Below are 18,924 nucleotides of genomic sequence, written 5' to 3' on the forward strand. Positions count from 1 at the left end.
TTTACATATGAGCAAATAGCTCATAAACTGACACCAACTAGAACAGGTGGTTGTTAAACACTTACTTAGCGTTATACACAACATATCAATTAGTGCGTTTGTTAAAAATTAAGGAATGCTCGGGGGACATTTTCCAATTATTTTTATCAGCTGTCAAGAGAGCCCGAGCCACCTTTGTGGAAATCGCAGGTCGGTAAATACAGAAACACCCAAGAAAGCAAGTAGCAAGTCAGACAAATACCTCAAATTTTCCCTGTCACCTGAGATGAATTTGAAATAAATTATTCACTTTATGATAAAAAGTGAGGATGTTTTTTCTTTAGGTCATTAGAAATGATAATTAAATGTCACAGTAATGAACATATCCAAAAATTATGAAAAACAATAAGATAGAAAATTAATTATGACAGTTTTCGAAGACAATTAGCAATTTTAGCTTACATAATAATTAAAGAGCGCTTATATTAGCAAAGGAGGGAATTCATTTGTGAAAACTGTCAAAAATTTCGAAGAAGTTTTTGAAATGGACTTGCATACACTGGATCAGCAGGATATTTTTTTTTTTCAGCTAATAAATGTAGTTTGATTGATTACTTGTAAGTGCAGGTTCGCAAATGTGTTCCCGTCAGAGGGAAATGCGAATGATACCAAGCTGTCATTTAAGCGACAGATTTGTGTGGACAATGCACAAAATGCCACAAGTTTATTTTTATATAAAAAATTTCAAAAGAAAGAACAACCGCCAAGTATGTTATATTCATTTTGAATTATTTCTATTTTTATATATAAAAAATTCCGAAGAATAAAAAAGGCAAACTATGAGTGATATGCCATGTTAATTTTGTTACTTGTTACTGTTTTGATTTTAATAAATCTTTCTTTATTAACATTACAAACTATGAATTATTTCCCTTGTGTTTATTGTAATCAGAGTTTTTTTTTTCTGTTTGTTTCGATTTACTCAAAACCGCACACACCTTGTCTTCTCATGTATCGTTCTCTTCTTCCTCTTCTACTTCTTGCTCTTTTTCTTCTTTTTTCTTCTCAGTCGTCAGAAGCGTCGTCTTTGTCTTGACTACGTTTTTCCTTCTCCCTTCTTGCTCACAGTGACCCGTTTTTATGCTTAGCTGAACTCTCGTGTGTGCGAGAGAACACAAGATTTTGCGTGATTACTTGGTAATATTAACCGGCCGTTGCCATCTTGCCATTTTTCTTTGGACGTGCCCGCTTTGCAGAGTGCACACCTCGAGCATTTGTCAGGTAAGCCCGTCTGTTCGCAATTTATTACACGTGACATGTGACAAAATAAAACATGGCTCCAAAATGTTTTTTGTTGAATAATGAAATACGTGTTTAAGCTATTATTCCAGAAATATTTAACTAATCATGACATGACAATTAGGTAGATAACATTGCTTATTTGTTGAAATTGACAAAAACCCTAAGTAGTTGTGAGGTGCCTTCAATAAGTTTCCATATTTTTTTCGTATGGGCACTTTTATTGATAGTACACACATGAAACTCTTGTCCCATTCGAAGCAATTTTCTCCGGCTGCAATGCACTTGTTGTACCATTCCAACAAATTCAGGAAGGTCCCACGGAAGTCCTCTTGTGTGAGCATGTCAATGACTCTTGTCACAGGCTCTTTCCTTTTCTCAATTGTCTCATAACGACAGCCTCTAAGGTTTTCCTTGAGCTTAGTGAATAACCAAAAGCCACAGGGAGCAAGGCCTGGACTATAGGGAGGGTTAGAAACTGTCTTGATACCCAATCTTGGTCAAATAGTCTGTAACAAGGATGGAGTTGTGGACTGGTGAGTTGTCCTAGCGGAAATGCCATTGACCCGATTTGAAGAGTGCTGGCCTCTTTCGACAGAATATTTTCCTGAACTCCCTTAAAACCTCATCATAGTATTCCTTGTTGACTGTCCAGTGAGAACCCAGTGCTATCAAAAAAAAGGGATCATCATAAGCTTCTGGGTGGATTTGTTCTGTCTGGCCTTCTTGGGTTTGGGAGAGTTAGCATACTTCCACTAAGAACTCTGTCTCTTGTTCGCTAGGTCATAGCAGTAAGTCCAGCTTTCATCACATGCCACCAGAGCATCAAGAACTGTAGGATCTGAATTGATCAGCTTGACCATTTTGCTGTTCTTATGACAACGTCTTTCTTCCTGATATTTTCTGAGCATCCTTGTGTGTACAGTTCCTACACTGACATCAAACTGTGCACTTATTGGCTCTATAGACACATGACGGTCCTTATCCACGAAATTCTTTATTTGGCCAATCAATTCTGGTGGTCTGACTTTCTTACACCTCCTACACCTCTCATCATCTCTCACAGACTCCCTGCCTTCCTTGAATCTCTTATGCTACTGAAAAACTGATACTTGATTCATGCAAGATGGTCCAAAAGCAGTCTGAAGCATTTCATATATTTCTGTGACATTTTTTTTTCAAGTTTAAAACAGACTTGTATTGCATATCGGTCTTCTAAAGTGTCCTCATGGCCAGATTGCATTTTTGAAATTCACCAGCTGTGACACTCAAGCTTTAGTAGGATGAAATCCAATTCCTGTTGTAGCTGTTCATTTGAACCTGAAATCATAAAAATTGGTCAGTCATCTCATAAGATGTATAGCAATAACATACTGAATTTTAAATGCCAGTACAAAAAAGTCTGTAAACTTATTTAAGGCACCTCATATCACCGTTTTTTTTTATGAAAGCTCAATATTTCGGCTGTCAGATTTCACTACAATAACGAACAAGTACCCTTTTTTTCAGTGATATTTGATGGAGGATGTACACTAGTTTTTATAAATTTGTAGATAAACACCCTCAGTTACTCACTCTCGCAAAAAAGGCGATTACATTTGAACTTTTCATAGAATTCATCTCCCGTAACAAAAGAAACAATTTAACTTCCCTGTACATGCTTGGATGATCTCAAAATGGAGTATCATTTTATGTTGAATTTCTATGCGAAATTGATCCCCACTTTAAATTTCAGAATACTTTTCCAACAAGCTTTTCAGGTTATTCACACATATTCGCTTAAAAAGAGTAGAATCTCATTTTTGCGGGAGTGGGGGTATCTGAAAGTGTTAATCTACAATAATGCCCTAGTTTTTATATATTTCCAAATATTTATGAAAGCATTTTGAAATTTTCAAATATTAATGAAAATATTCAAGAATTTTGGGACGTTTTCGTAAATATTTAAGAATAACATATATAACAAATACTGACCCAACGGGTCACGAGTCGCCTAGTGTTTCAGTGAAAAACAGTTTCACTAATGCCAGGCTGGCCTAACCGTGTTCCCTGCCGCGTGTAATACTTTTAGCTTGCATAAGATAATGTGGTGCGTGGAGTTATCTGCCCTTTGATAAATATTTGTTTATTAGATGTCACTAGTATCGATGACATCACGACTGTTGGTTGGCCACGGGTCGAAGAAAAACTGAAATTTTGCGACCGAAAAAAAAGTAAATAACGCGCAGCCATCAACCATCATATTACTAATCACAAAAACAACAATAATAATCGCCATTTTTCATCATCACCATTAGTAGTAATAAAGAAGAAATATATATATATATAAAAAGAAATAACAACAATATACAATACATACACGCAACAAACACCATTCCATTTAGTTCGTCAATTTCTAGAAAACCGGGAGTGAAAGTATAACGCCCAACAACATAAAGATTAAAAAAATAAATAAATAAAATTAAGATCAAGGGGATACTGAAGACGAGAAGAGGATTGACATTTTCTGTGCAGACCTGGATTTTTCTTAGCTAAACTCTCTCTTTCGGAAGCAAGAGTAAGTATAAAAAAAGCATTTCATCGTTGTTTTTTTTGTTTTTTTTTTAATCTTAAAAAAGGGTAGCCATATTGGATAGTGGTTTGACTGAACTACTACACACCGACGTTTATTTTGTCGTTCCCCTCACCCCCTTTTTTTTTTTTTTTTTTTTTTTTTAGCCGAAAATAAATAAAAAACAAAAATAATAATTAAAAGACTAATCAATATTTTAAATGCACTCGAGGTGGAAATATATCAACATTTACAGCCGATGTTTTGTTGTTTTAAATCGATTGATTCGTGTCCTCTGTTTTTCGTTCTAATTTGTTTTTCTGACGACACCTGTCGTAACTTTAAAAAAAATTATTTTACTTACTACATTTTTATTAATATCAACAATGTTGCTATTATTCTTACTATTAATACTAATTAGTATAACGTGACTATTATGTTTTATGGTGCTAGTGGAAAGAGTGATGATGATCCGCTCTATTTTTTAAATCGTATTTCCAAGTTTAATTAAAGTTTTATGATATTTTTTGTTTTTATTCAATTGTAAGGTTGAAGCATAGAATAGGCACAAAATACCCTCCTCTCCCCATATTAAGAATGGCTTTTTAAATAATAACGTTATTATTTACGTCCGGATCGGCGGTACTCTGCAGTCTGCACTAGTAGCTTTTTTTTATTATCCTAATCTAATCATAAATTAAATTTTATTTCCCTTATTTTTGACTATTTTTTTTTTTTTTTTTTACTATAAAAAAAAGACGTTTTCAATTTTAAGTTAAAAAAAAATAATGGTACTCCTGCACTCCTGCAGAATACGGACCGTGCTGAAATACCGTTAATACTAAGAAATCTATTCTTAACATGAAGAGAAGAGGGCGCTTTGTAACAATTCTGCACTTTCACCTAACAATTTAATAAACAACAACAACAAAAAAAAAATGCCATAAAAAAAAATTGAATTTTATTTAAAAACCCTATATAAAAAAGAAAAGAAAAACACGGTCCGTATTCTGCATATAAGTACTGAAATAATGCCTATTAACCAAATGGCTTTAACATCATCGTTTAAAAAACGATTAAAATGGCTAACTTATTTACGAAGCCGAAATGCATTATGGCAGATTTTATTTCGTAATTAAATTATGATTTGAAAAATAGGTTATTTTAACAAGTTGTTTTGCTTTCAATAAATATTCGATTAAGAGTAAATAATAATAAAAAAAATAATTATCGGAAGTTACGTTGACACGAAAATACGCACACACACACACACACACACACAGATACCACGTGAAAAGTGGTCACAGTTTTATTGATAAGGAGGTGGTCAATTTAATTACGATCCTTAACGAATAAAAATCGAAAATTTATTATTTTTCTTGTAATCTACCTTAATACTAACATTATTTTAACAATTAAATTTATAATTATATCTTGTATTATTTATAATTTTCTTAATCATTTAATCCCATGTTTCATCCTTATTAATTTGACCAACCATTAATTATTTTTTTTTTTACTCAATTATAGTATTAAACCTAATGCATACTTCGATTTGGAGGATATGCCCCCCCCCTACTTCTCTAATAAATAAATAAGGTGCTAGTAAAGAGAGTGATATCCGCGCTATTTTTTAAATCATATTTCCAAGTTTAATTAAAGTTTTTTTTTTTTTTTTTTTTTCTTTCTTTTATTCAATTGTAAGGTTGAAGTATAGAATAGGTACAACCCCCCCCCCATGTTAAGAACGCTATTATTTACGTCCGGATCGGATCACTAAAAACAAATTATGTTTCGGTATTTTTTAAATTGGGATCGATAATTTGGAAAAATAAATAAATAAAAAATAAAGACTCACCTGGAGTTACATCGGCCGAAACGTTATAAATATAGTAACGAAGGTTAGAATAGTAGTCCGAATAATTCTAAGCATACAAAAATAAATTAGATAAAATAAAAAAAAAACTATTATCTAGACACGCCCATCATGAGTTTTATATAAAACTCTGAAAAAAAAAAAATGTTTAACTAAATAATAAATAAAAAAAAAAATCTTATATAATTTCTGCTTAAATTTTGATAAAAAAAAATGTTTTGGAATTTACATGTAAACGTGACGTGTAGTATAGGTAAGCTCTAAGTTTGGCTTCATATAAAAAAGATAGATAAAAACAAACAAACAAAAAACCATTAAAGAGTTATTCCTGTCATTAGTCATGAAGTCTAGATCACTTCGGACATACAAAAGAGGATTGGTTTAATTTAATGGACGTTAAAAGTTATATATAATTATTATTCCAGGTAAAAATATTCAGAGGTAAAGCATTCAATGAATTTAACGAGGTTTATACAAGAGTGTTCAATACAAAGTAGAGCAAGATAAGTTTTATTTGTTTTTACATAAACATTTAGGTATCGCTACACGATCATGAGTATGTTTCGGACAACTAGTTATAAAGGACTAGACATCATCAGGCGATGTCGGTTTTCCAAAAGTTTATATATATATATATATATATATATATATATATATATATATATATATACACTTTAAATTTGACTAAGACATTTTTTTCTTTTAAGCTTTTTACAAATGAAATCTAATTTGCCTTAATCCTTTTTTAAAAATAACTAATCAAACATGCATATAATTATGTATTTATTACAATAAGTAACCTTTCTATCTCAATCAACTTATGTGTGTTTCTGAGCTCGTCTCTATGCGACTGGCAAATTATTATTTGATATTGATCGAATATTTGTTGAAAGTAACAAAAATAAAAATGCAACAACGTAAAGTAGTAAAGTACTACAATGAAAAAAATAAAAAATCCTATAAAAATAATTTGGGTACTTATGCATTTTTGTTACCGTGCTGGAATAATGTTATTTAGAAAGCCATTCTTAACATGGGGATGGGTGTTTTCTAACTGTTCTCTCTCTACTTTTACTTAGCAATTTAATATAAAAGATATCGTAAAACTTAAATTTAACTCGAAAATACTATTTTAAAAAATAGAGCGATAACAAAAGCGGATGAGCACCATAATTTGATGCGGACTTGAATCCACCAGAATGCATTTCAGTCTCTTCCTGAACAAGTCAGACATTTTAATCTGTTAATAATTGGAAAGAAAAATAAATGAATCCATTCAAGATGTGAAAGGAATTTGGAAACATTTAAAGTGTCAATGAAAAAAAAATCATATTTGGCTATTAAAAGATTCTTAATACATAGAGAATGTTAAAACATTCTCTATGTATTAAGAATCTTTTAATAGATGCCGTTTATTGGATAGGATTTTCAAGTTAAATTTAATTTTTACGATAGATTTTGTTTATTTAAATAGTTATGTGAAAGCACAGAATAGTTCCCGTATTAAGAATGGGTGTCTAAATAATGGTAAATGTATTTCAGCCAGGATCGTAAACTGCAGAAATACCTTAGTTTTATAACAATTTGTTTGCCAAACAATGCTGTAATAATTAAATTTAATCAGTCTATTAATAAAAATTTTGTAAAAAAAAAAAAAAAAAAAAAAAAATGCAGTGTTAAAAAAAAAGAAAAAAAGAGACGAAGCAAAAATGAAAGTAAAGATGACCAGGCAACGTCGGATAGGCACATGGCACATCTACTAATGAATTAAAAAATGGTGCTAATGCAGAGAGTGATCCGCGCTATTTTTTTTAAAAATCGTATTTCCACGTTTAAAGTTTTTTATTATTATTATTCAATTGTAAGGTTAAAGTACATAATAGGTACAAAACACCCTCCCCTCTCCATGTTAAGAATGGCCTTTTAAATAATAACGTTATTATTTCAGCACGGATCACTCTCTGCATGAGTACCAAAAATATATAATAAATTTAAGTTACGTGTAAATAATTAAATTATTATTGAATTAACAAACTTTTTGTTTTTGCATCATACAATTTTGTTACAAATGTTATATCAAAAACATTTTGCCTGTTTCCATTTTATTCTCTAAAAACGTTAGATTTTTTACGTACAAACATTAAAAACAATCAGTTCTAAAATTTAACGCTTCTTCATTTATAACCAATTTCTATTTCCCGTATTAATGTATTAGATTTTATCTAAATTACTAAAGTTTAGTAACTAAACTTACGTTAAAGTGTGTGTGTGTGTGTGTCCAGCTAAAACTCAAAAACTACTAATTAAAGACATATAATTTTTAATTGGCGTTGCCCTGGATGTATAATATCAAAAATGTAAAAAAAAAAATTAAGGGGTCAAATGGGTTTAATGTTCCTATTTACAATGTCTCCCTGCGGGACAGAGTTAGACACCAGAGTTGTTTTTTAACGTGGAGAAGAGGAACAAAAATAACAATTCTCAGTCGTGAAGGATTTCTCCTCTTCCACTAACAGAACAAGAAATTGAAGTGCAACATCTGAAGAACAGATACTACACTTTGATCTTGGCCCGAAGGATTTAATGTTATCCCGTAAAGTAAAGTAACTGATTTTTTTCCCCTTGATTCGAGTTGTCTATGTGCGTATGAGAGAAGAATGGGCTTCGCGGAGAAGAGGGGTTTGGGAAGAGAGAAAAGAGAGGCATGGAAGTTATGTTACATTTTTACCCGGGCAATGCTGGGTAATCCTGCTAGTTAATTAATAAGAGATTTTCACTTTTTCATTTATAGTTTCAGAAACCAATCTTGTTATTTAGTTACTTTCTCACGAGAGCAGCAGCTCTAGACACAAGGTCGGGTTTTAATGTTGGGAAAGTCTAGCTCCCTCAAAATGAGCACTCTAGATTGAAAGAAAAATATTACCTCGGTGTAAAAGGATTTCTCCTTCACTGATCGAGGACAGAAAATGTTAAGTGTAGTATCAGAACAGATATATCACTTTGCTCTTAGTCCAAAAGACAAAAAAAAAAAAAAAAAAAAAAAATCTTGTTTGTTTTCAGTAGTAGTGGTTAAAGCTCAAACATTTTAATTTTTTTGCCATGAATTTAAAATTAGTAATTCTTATATTATTTAAAAAACAAAAACAAATCAACCGTTTGCGATTAAAACATTTTAAAATAAATTAAATAATAACGCATTTTATTTAATCGATGTAGCTTCCATCTGTTTGATTTTATATTAGTTTCTTGTAATCGAGTTAAGTTTGCACAAAATTGAAATTTTCACTCGTTTCTTTTCTTCCTTGTCAACGTTCAACAGATATAGAAAAAATATCGTTCACCGCCAATTAGTACTGCACTTTTTGTTTTTTCCCTTATTTTAATAGATTTAATAAAATTAGTTGTTAAACTCAACCAGAATAATATTTTAAAAATTTGTTGTTGTTTATATCGATGTTAAAATGCAAATGTAAAGGATAGCAGTTGTTGGCTTGTCTTTCAACAGCGAAGTCCGTCTCTACACAAATCACACCATCATCGCCGAACGAATCCATCAACCATATGATGGTGTTCTATTGAGCTATAAAAAACTGTTTTCAGCGCATTCCCGTGAACCCTTGACAATTGCCTTTTTAACAAGGAACAATTTTTTAACATATGCTCTCGTTTTATTACCTAAACAGTCCCATTTCGCTTGTGTTCTTGCAGCTTGTTACGCAAACAAGAAAATCTTGGTGTTGTGTACGATTTCAGCGCCCTAAATTCTTTCTTCAAAAGACGTCATTCTAATACGATCACTAGATTTTTAGTTTTAAAATTATATTACAAATTTTAAAAAATATTCATAAAGATTTTGTTTAATTTCTTGTAAGAGATTTGTGTGTGTGTGGAGGGAGAGAGAGAGAGAGAGAGAGAGAGAGAGAGAGAGAGAGAGCGTAATTGACACACACACACTATAACATGGCTGACGAGAGCCTAACATTATTTACGATTTACCATTAATTGCCCCCCCCCTTATGTTAGGCTTGAAACCGACGGTACCAATGTTTTTCTGACCTTCTGTACAATTTTAAATAAATATTAAGCTCTTATATTGAAAAGTTTTTTTTCTTTGTAATCGAGCACTTTGTTGGAATTCTTTCCCCCAAAAAACAGTAAGCTTATATATATATATATATATATATATATATATATATATATATAATATGGCAATTACGCTACACACAATTTTCCGCATTTCATCCTCGTGAGGATTCGTCAGGCTAGCTTAATTACCATATATTTTTTCATAACTTACGACTTGGCTCTATTCACGTATTGAGCACTGTGAAAATAAATACTGAAAATCGATACATAAAATATATTCCTTTATCGACATTTTATGTATATAACCTAAGTTTTAAATTTGAATTTATCGTCCTTCTCTGTAGCTGTTATTTAAGACCTGCCCCCACCATTGTTATTTTTTCCTTAAAGTTGGGAAAATATAATACTAAATATTTTTTTTTTTTTTAAGAATCTGTTAGTTTGAATCTTTATGAATATTTTTTTACGAATAATCGTATAGAATAAAAAAAAAATGTGTACATTGTAAACGTATACAAACAAGGAAGATCGTCATCATTTCGTGTCCTTTAATAATGCAGTTTTAAAAGGAAGTATGTTGTTGCAGTTTGTTCAATTCAAGCATTTGGATTAACTTGTTCTTGTGTTTTTAAATTCTGATTTCTGACGCTTGTGTGTGTTAAGGTTTAAATTAAAAATTAAGAAGATAATAAAATATTTTTTTGCTTTTTAATTTAAACGATTCTAGATTTTAAGTATGGTAACCCGTCTTCAATCAGGTGTTAGGGTTAGAAATCGTTACCAGGGCACCATAAAACCCACAAAATCATCTTAAACGCCAAATTGGAGATAGGAGTTACTCTATAAAATTACTTTAAATATTTTCGTACACTGATGCATGCGGGATGCGCAGCTTTATTTTTGCTACCCCGAAATAAATTAAGTATATATTTGAAAAGAAATCTTTTATGCCTCAATATTTCTTTTTCTTTTCCCGTGACACGCATTAGTCTAGAGCACCAAGCACAAAAATATCTAATTCCTTCATTTTGTTACTTACGCAACAGTTTACCAATCCGCCGCTACTACACCTGTCTTTTTGTTTGTATTGAGAATATTTAAAAAATAAATAAATAAAATCGCATGCAAATACTTTCGGTACTTGTAATGAATGAGTATCCAGAGGATTTTAGTACTTTGACGGAAAATCCCGCCATGGAAATAGCCGAAGTAGTTTACGATTTGAAAGTGGCGAGGAAATAGAATGTAAAAAAAGGCAGACGACACTAAGCATGCGAATGGTCCTCCACCAGAACAATGAAAATTACTTTTTGAATGAGGAATCCCATGTTATTTCTCCTCCAGTCCATAACAGTAATATATATATATATATATATATATATATATATATATATATATATATATATATATAACATTTGTTTTATGGATTTAGATGGATCTCTGAGTCAATCTATAGCATTCAACGGAACATGTATAAGACCTACCATACGGCTGACCAATAAAATATGAATATTATTTAACTTTGTGGTATTGGAATTGTTTATTAATGATGCTCTGAAAGTGCAGTCTATTTTTATTGTGCATTCTGGCAATTTTTAAAAACAGCTTTATTGAATTAAAGGATATATCCTTTACTGTCAAAAGGTGTGTGTATATATAATCTACTTTTGGGAGTGGTGGATCCAAGTAATCGAGACCTCTATCCACTTCCTGTTTTAAACCTTGACGTTGCTATTTTTTTTATTTATTTATTTAGTTTCTATAAGTTTCAAGTTATAAAGTAAGACCCCTTATTTCTATATTTGGATTAATCGTCCTAATGTTCTCATCTTGAGTATTATTTACACAATATTTCGGTCGATGTAACCTCCGACTTTCTTCGGTCCGATTATTCCTCATCTCAAAAATTCAGAACTATTCCATATTGTTAGGATTATTGTGATGGTTATAGGGGCGGCAGCACTTTTTTTTTTTTTTTTTTTTTTTACACGGTGGTCACCACTTATCAAGGCCCGGAAGCCACTCAGGGATAAGGGTTATTGCAAGTACAGTAGGTTAGTGTGGATATTTATTGAAGTGGCAGTTCATTACGAATTTGTTTACATTGGACTTGAAGACATCCAGGTTGTAGTCAGGTGGGAAGCAGGCAGACAGAACAGAGTTCCACAGGCGTGCGGTTCTAAGAAAGAAGCTTTGTTCATGGAATCTACGTTTTGATTTAGGCACAGATAAAGAGTTGGGAAAATTTTTGACAGTGGATTCAGCTAGACGAGTGTTTTTCGTAAAAGATTGGCGAGGGGGGACCAGAGATTGGAGTTCAGACGAGCACCTGCCATGGAAATAACGATAAAACAAGGATAGGCTCGCAACGTCTCTTCTGTGGGAGAGAGGTTGCAGGGAAGAGAAAAGGGCATCCCCCACTAAGCCATGAAGTTTATTTTGTACTCTGCCAAGGCAGGATAGGCTGTTTTTAGTAGCTCCTGCCCAGATATGGCAGCACGTGTGGTTTGGTTGTTTTGTTTTACGGCACATCAACCCCTTTCGGGTCATTTAATGCCGAATCGAGTAAAGTACATCAGCCCTTTGTGGTATTCATGTTGCATTTAATTATTTTGTAGAAGTTTTTTTTTTCTTCAAGCTTTTTGTATCTTCAATCGCTCGTTTGTAGTGTTTGGTTTGGTTGTTTTGTAGTGGATTTTTTTTTTTTTGTTTCATGCTATGCAGAACATGAATGAGTTTTTTTATGCTCGACACTGCTTGCCACCAAATCATAATCAATAATTATTTTTTCTGTTTATTTTTACTTTAAAAATAGAATTAGGATTATAGTCTAGTATTTGTTAGTATTCGAGATTATTGTAAAGTCAATAAATAATCAGAGTAGGCATAATCACCGATTTTTATGTTTTTAAATATTCAAAGCAGACGATTTTTCTTTAATTTAAAATGGTTGCGATTCATTAGTTAATGTGAGTCACATGAAACGAATCCTTGATTATGATTAGCGACGGACATAAACAGTACCAACCCGTTATGGGAGCTCATCTCCAAAACATTAGGGTGGCGTCCACAGGAACCATAACTTCATATACAGTTTTTGCTCGTTTACTAGTTATTTGTTTAACTTTTGTCTTGGTTCGAAGCATAATATATGACAATTATTTAAAAAAAAAAAAATCAAAACTTAAAAACGATGTACTTTAACTATTTAGCGAAGTCTAAACATCTTTATTAATGTAATAGTAACCATATATATATACATATATATATATATATATCTCCAATAATTATACTTCACCTTTAATTTATCAAGTTCAATGTAATTACAGAGCATATAATAAATAAATAACAAAAGTTTATATTCCAAATTTCAATATGTTGACCATCTTACAATTTATTCCTTTAAGTACGTTGACATGCATGCCCATATGCATATAATTTTCTTTTAATGAATTGATAGGTCATTTTTCTTCTGATGAGTTAAGGGCAAAATAGATTCTTTGATTGATATAATAATTGATTGATTTTGTGCTACGAAACAGATACTGTCAAGAATTGTAAATGTCAACATCAACATGCTTAAAGGAATAAATTCTAAGATGGTCAACATCTTGAAATTTGGAATAGAGACTTTTGTCATTTATTTGTTATATATTATTTCAAAGAATAGTTTGATTTCCATTAATATCTCTGATTTCACGGAAACATTGGAAACTGCCTGCGAGGCTAACATTCTTCAGTGGAGGTTGAGGTATGATTTTGATATAACGATTGAAGAATGCCGACTGAATTTCCTGTTTTCTGTGAAACCAAAGGTATCGATGGAAGATCAAACTAATGTATAGTGTTATGCCTCAAATCGAACATTGATGTCGTGTATTCCTTTACGTGGCGATCTTTGAGACTGTTGTATGCATTTCTATTTACCATAATTATTGGTTTTTGATTTGAATTTTATTTTTTTATTTAATCGGATTTTTTTCCCTCATTTGCTTTTGCAAGTCCTAAATGTGTGTTAAGCCGTAGTTAATGGGGTTTGTAAAAACAACTTGTTTTTATTTCTTACCTTATTCTATAATCCGTTTGAAATGCAGATTCATTTAGATAACACCCACTCACACCTTTTTGTCTGAAAAAGGAAAAGCCAAAAATCAACATTTTTACACTTTAAAAATAAATCTTCCATCTTACTTAACCTTGGTTTTATTTTTAATTTTTATTTAAACATAAGATTTGTTGAATGATTATGTAAAAATAGTGAGTGCCCAACAACAGTGGTGTAACCGAGTTTCCTTGACTTATAAACATAGCACTAGTGACAAATTAAAATGTTAACATGTGTTTGGTTTATATCACGACCTCTTTTTTTTTCTTTTTAGGAATTTCTTAATTCAACGAAAATAGTATTTATTTTATTTTTTTTTTTTAGTCAGGCCTACATCCCAGCTTTATTTTGTGTAATTTTATCTCTATACTAATAAAATTGTGTGACAAATGGGTTTCTTGTCTTGACGTGACTTTCACATTATTTTTTTAATTTACTATATCAATCGAATATCTATTGAAATAAAAGATGTAAAAGCGTTAAGTAAAACTAGTTTTCAAGAAAGTCTGTTACAAAATTAAATCCACCAGAATGCATTCAGTTTCTTTGAAAATAAGTTAACTATGTTAATCTTTAGTTAATAATTGAAAAAGAAAAAAAATGAAATAGTTACAAATTATATTCTGATGCAACTTGAAAACTAGTTTCAAGTTTAATAATGTATTTCTGTTTGCTTTTTTTTTTATTTAACTTAAGACACTTCAGTCTGGTATAAAAGTGTATCTGTTCTATCTCAAAAGGAGGCAGATTTTTACGTTTCTGTATCAATTCAGAGTACCATTTCTTTTTTATTTTAAGCTGGATTTTACCCACCTAAAAAACAGACCCTATGTCTAACTTTACCCTCATAGAGAGCCAAATAAATGGGCACTATTTTAATTTTTGTTTTAGTATAATCACATTGACACACTGGTTCTCATATCACCAAAGCTAAGCAATGCTGAGCCTGGTCAGCACCAGATTAGTTACCATTTGAGAATACTAGGAGCTGTATGTAGTCGCAAAAATGAATGCTTCTGTCTTGCATAGTTCCAGGTCACTCTTGGACAAAGTGTAGTACCTGTTAGCCTCCCTCTGATATTCTGGATGGTTACTATACAGGGATGGAGTTCCTTAGCTGTGATTAAGGCAGTACATAGAGGATAGGGGGGGGGGTCTCAGTTGACGAACAAAACTGAATAGAGAGAAACTATTGGCCCTGTAAGGAAATCTTTCAATGATTGTGTCAAACAAAACACCTACTTCCAATTTGTCATGAGTCAGCATGAAAGTCGTAAGGCTCAGAAAACTGTCATGAGAATGCTCATGTCAATATGGAACCTGTCTAACCGGAGATAGCAAAATAGAAAAAAATAAGTTCTGTAGACAAATACAGGGTGGAATGATAAAAGTGTCGCCTTAAAGAAAATAACACTACATCTTTATTATAAAACTTTTATTGAAAAAATCAATTCAGGTAACTTGATTATGCATGGCACACACAGTTCTGGTCCTTTTAAAACCTACTCTGATTAAGGTAGCCTCTCAGTGAGTCCTATTCCATTTTTATCTTTTTGTAATAAAGATTCTTTACACTGATTCTTGTTAAATCACAGGAGTTAAGTGATGTTAAGTCTGATCAATGCTATATGAGTGACCAATGGCAATATTAGGCAGTGAACGTGATAGGATGTCGGCACCTTCCTGCAAGGATATACATGTGACTGGGGATCGCGTGTGAATTTAATATTCCCTAAAATCTTTCTTCCTTTGCAGGAAGCTGGCTTAACCTGCTTAGAATGAATGCTGCTTCATTTTTTTCTTTTTCCCAAAGATGCATATTTCCCACTTTTTTTTTTTTTTTTTTTTTTTTTTTTTGAAGGGCGCCATCCATTTCCAAACTTCGTACATATTTCTTTTCCACCTATTATCTCAAGATCAAAACGTTGCAAAGTATATGGATGGCTGACTGGGATAGCCTCATAAATTTTATATCAGAAATACCTCTGCATTCCATTTTTGATAAGAATCTGCCTTGTATTACATCCGATATAATTGATTGGTTAATCGTTGGTATTGAGATCTTCATACCCTCCAAGAAATTTCAACATAAACAAAACCACCAACTGTACTACATCCCTAAATGTGTTGCCATTGCTCACAAAAATCATTATTTTAATTTCTTTCAACAAAATGGATGCTTTGAAATCAAAGCTGCTTTAGAACTGCCTTCAACCAGTGCAAAAAGGTTATAAAAAATGGGAAAGTCTTATGCCCAATCCGTTAAATCTAGAGTAGTTGAGAAGAGGTTTCGTTTCCAACAGGTTTTGTGAATAATAAATAGTCCTGCACAGATGTAAGACTGCTGTGCCAAATATCATCAGTGGAAAACGTGATTTTTTTTTTAGCATCCGATAAAGCCAAACTTTTTGCAAAGAACTTGGCATCAAATTCCCCTCTTTGCGATCAGGGCTGTCTACCTCCTGAATTTCCTCCTATGACTGTAAACACTTTGAGCAACATCCATATATTTGTCCAGGATGTTTTCAAACCTATTGATAACTCTAATGCTAACAACATTCCAATTGTAGTGCTTAAGAAGCTGCAACCGGAACTAACTCCTACCTTTATCAAGCTGTTTAATTGTTGCTTGAAGAGAAATGCTTCTTAGCATTGAGAAACTTTGTCAGTCTACCCATTATTAAATACTAGAGATCTGTCTTCTACACTTCGGTACAGACCAAATCAATCTCTTGTGCATCATCAGTAAATTGTTTGAATCTGTAATAAATCAAGAAGTTGTTAACCACATTAACAAAAACAATCGAATATAGATTTCTTCTTGCAAGATCAACAGCTGATGTATTGACTGCAATATCACATATTAGAATCTATTGACGGAGACTTCATTTCTAAAGCCATAACTCGTGACATAACAAAGACCTTTGATAGGATTTGGCACAAAGGTCTACTTTACAAGGTTGATAGTTATTGAATATCTATAAATGTCGTCTGAACCATCAAATCATTAGGTTTATAAAAGTAGTCATTGATAAGCAGAAGTCTGAAACATATGGTATCAATGCTGGCATGCATTAATGATCCATTTTGGGTCCAACCCTCTCTTTGATCTTTATCAATAACCACCCAAATCACATTCTAAGATCATTTGTTGACATTTATGCAGATGACACAACCATCTATGGCAACACTTCAAAGAGCATTAATGATCAAGATATTTTTGTTTGTCTTTCTTTCAACCTGAAGCAGGTGGCTAGTTACTTTTAATATCTAAAACTAGTATTCTCCTTTTACCATAAACATCCAGATCCTCACTTTGCCCCTATTGAAATGAATGACTCCCTCTTTAAGAAAGTCCCCTGCTATGATAAGCTTATTGAACTGACCTTCATTCGAGATTTGAAATGTAAGACTTACATCTATCTATTGTTAAGGTTGCTGGAAAAATGGATAATTGTATTGCTTCAGAAAGTATCTCACCCTTTGCACAATCCTCTATCTGTATTAGAGTCAGATATGCCCAAAGATAGAGTACTATTGCCACATCTGAAGAGGTGCTGCTCAGAGTAACCTTTCTTGCTTTGACAAGGCTAACTTCAAAATCTAATCAGAGATGTTTGAAGTTCACAGATTGTAAATAAAGTTTAAAAAAACCCCCAAATACATCATTTTGATTAGAAATTTCGTTTATTTTAAAGGTATTTTCTACTGCAAGAACTGTGACACTAGGGTCAGAAAGTGAAGTCAGCGGCCCTAAAGAGGGGCACTCTGACCTGTAAAAAATGTCTGGGAAGCCTCATCGGCATTCAATGGTAAGGGCACTATTAGATGATTAGCAATAAACTTGCCCCTTCTCAGAGAAAGCAAAGCCTGGGAGGGTGAACCTCCTAGAACTGCACTAAACTAACATCCCACTGCAAAATCAACAGGGACCAGATCATTACAGGAATGATCTAATCTCTGTTGATTTTGGGGACTGAGGATAAAAATCTCTAAATTTTAAAACTACATGGTTGGAAATCTTGTTTGCTTGAGTGACATTTTGTTGAAGGCAAAAACTTTAAAAAAATTTTTTCCTATTTTTAATTTAATTTTGCTATCTTTCTCCTATTGGTTAATATTGTTTCAACGATTTCAAGTAGTGAAGAAAAATTAAATTGCAAAACCAGCTGGTAATTAAATTTAAAAAAAAAAACACATTTTCAACAAAAATGTTTTTATGCAGTAATAATCTATTTGAGAAACAGCGTTGAGCAGTATTTTTAAAGGATTTCCTTAAAGTTGATACTTATTAGACTTTGAAATCTAATGGGAGATGTCCTCTTCTCTTTCCGACATCCTTTTTCTCACAAAAGAAAAGTTGCTAATTTTTCATGGTAAGTGCTTTACCGAGCTCCAAGCTTTGACTCATTATCTGTAAAACATTCAACCTTCTTTGAGTATGGCATAAAGGTTTGCTTCACAAGATCTCCAGCTACGGTATAGCTGGAAATGTCTTTTCAGTTATTAAATCATTTCTCTCTGATAGGTTCATAAGAGTAGTGGATGATGGTCAGAAATCAGAAGCTCACAGTATTAATGCTGGAGTCCCTCATGGGTCCATCTTGAGCCAACTCTCTTCCTGATCTACATTTAATGATCTTCCAAATCACATCTTTACATCATTCGTAGACATTTATGCTGATGACACTACTATCTATGGTAGCACATCTAAGACCGTAAACGACCAAGTTCCCTCCAATTCTCTCTCCTCTGATCTTAAGCACAATGAGGAAAGAGGTGGCTTGTTACTTTTAATGCATCTAAAACCAAGCTTTTATCTTTGCATCATCAACGCTTGGATCTCCATCTGGCATCAATTGAAATGAATGACTCTCGTCTTGGAAAGGCCTCATGTTTTGACAAGCTTCTGGGCTTAACCTTTACTCCTGATCTGAAATGGAACATCTACATTAAGTCCGTTGCCAAGGCCGCTGGAAAAATGGTGGGATCCTTCTATCGATCCAGTAGATATCTCACTGCTGATGC

General features: G+C 32.5%; 1 protein-coding gene across 4 annotated transcripts in view; it reads left to right on the forward strand.

Moving 5' to 3' along the window:
- The first annotated feature begins 3,405 nt into the window (after positions 1–3,405).
- LOC145297594 (AP-1 complex subunit gamma-1-like) overlaps positions 3,406–18,924 on the forward strand; it is a 395,164-nt gene continuing 379,645 nt past the window's right edge. For 2 of the 4 annotated variants that reach the window (XM_080143647.1, XM_080143648.1), the window contains exon 1: positions 3,406–3,835. The gene's annotated coding sequence lies outside the window, so the exon portion shown is untranslated. The remainder of the gene's footprint in view (positions 3,836–18,924) is intronic. The other 2 variants (XM_080143651.1, XM_080143649.1) reach the window with 2 other exon arrangements.

Source organism: Euprymna scolopes, chromosome 18 (genome assembly GCF_053919585.1).
Source record: "Euprymna scolopes isolate OS-2025 chromosome 18, ASM5391958v1, whole genome shotgun sequence".
Lineage (NCBI taxonomy): Eukaryota > Metazoa > Mollusca > Cephalopoda > Sepiida > Sepiolidae > Euprymna > Euprymna scolopes.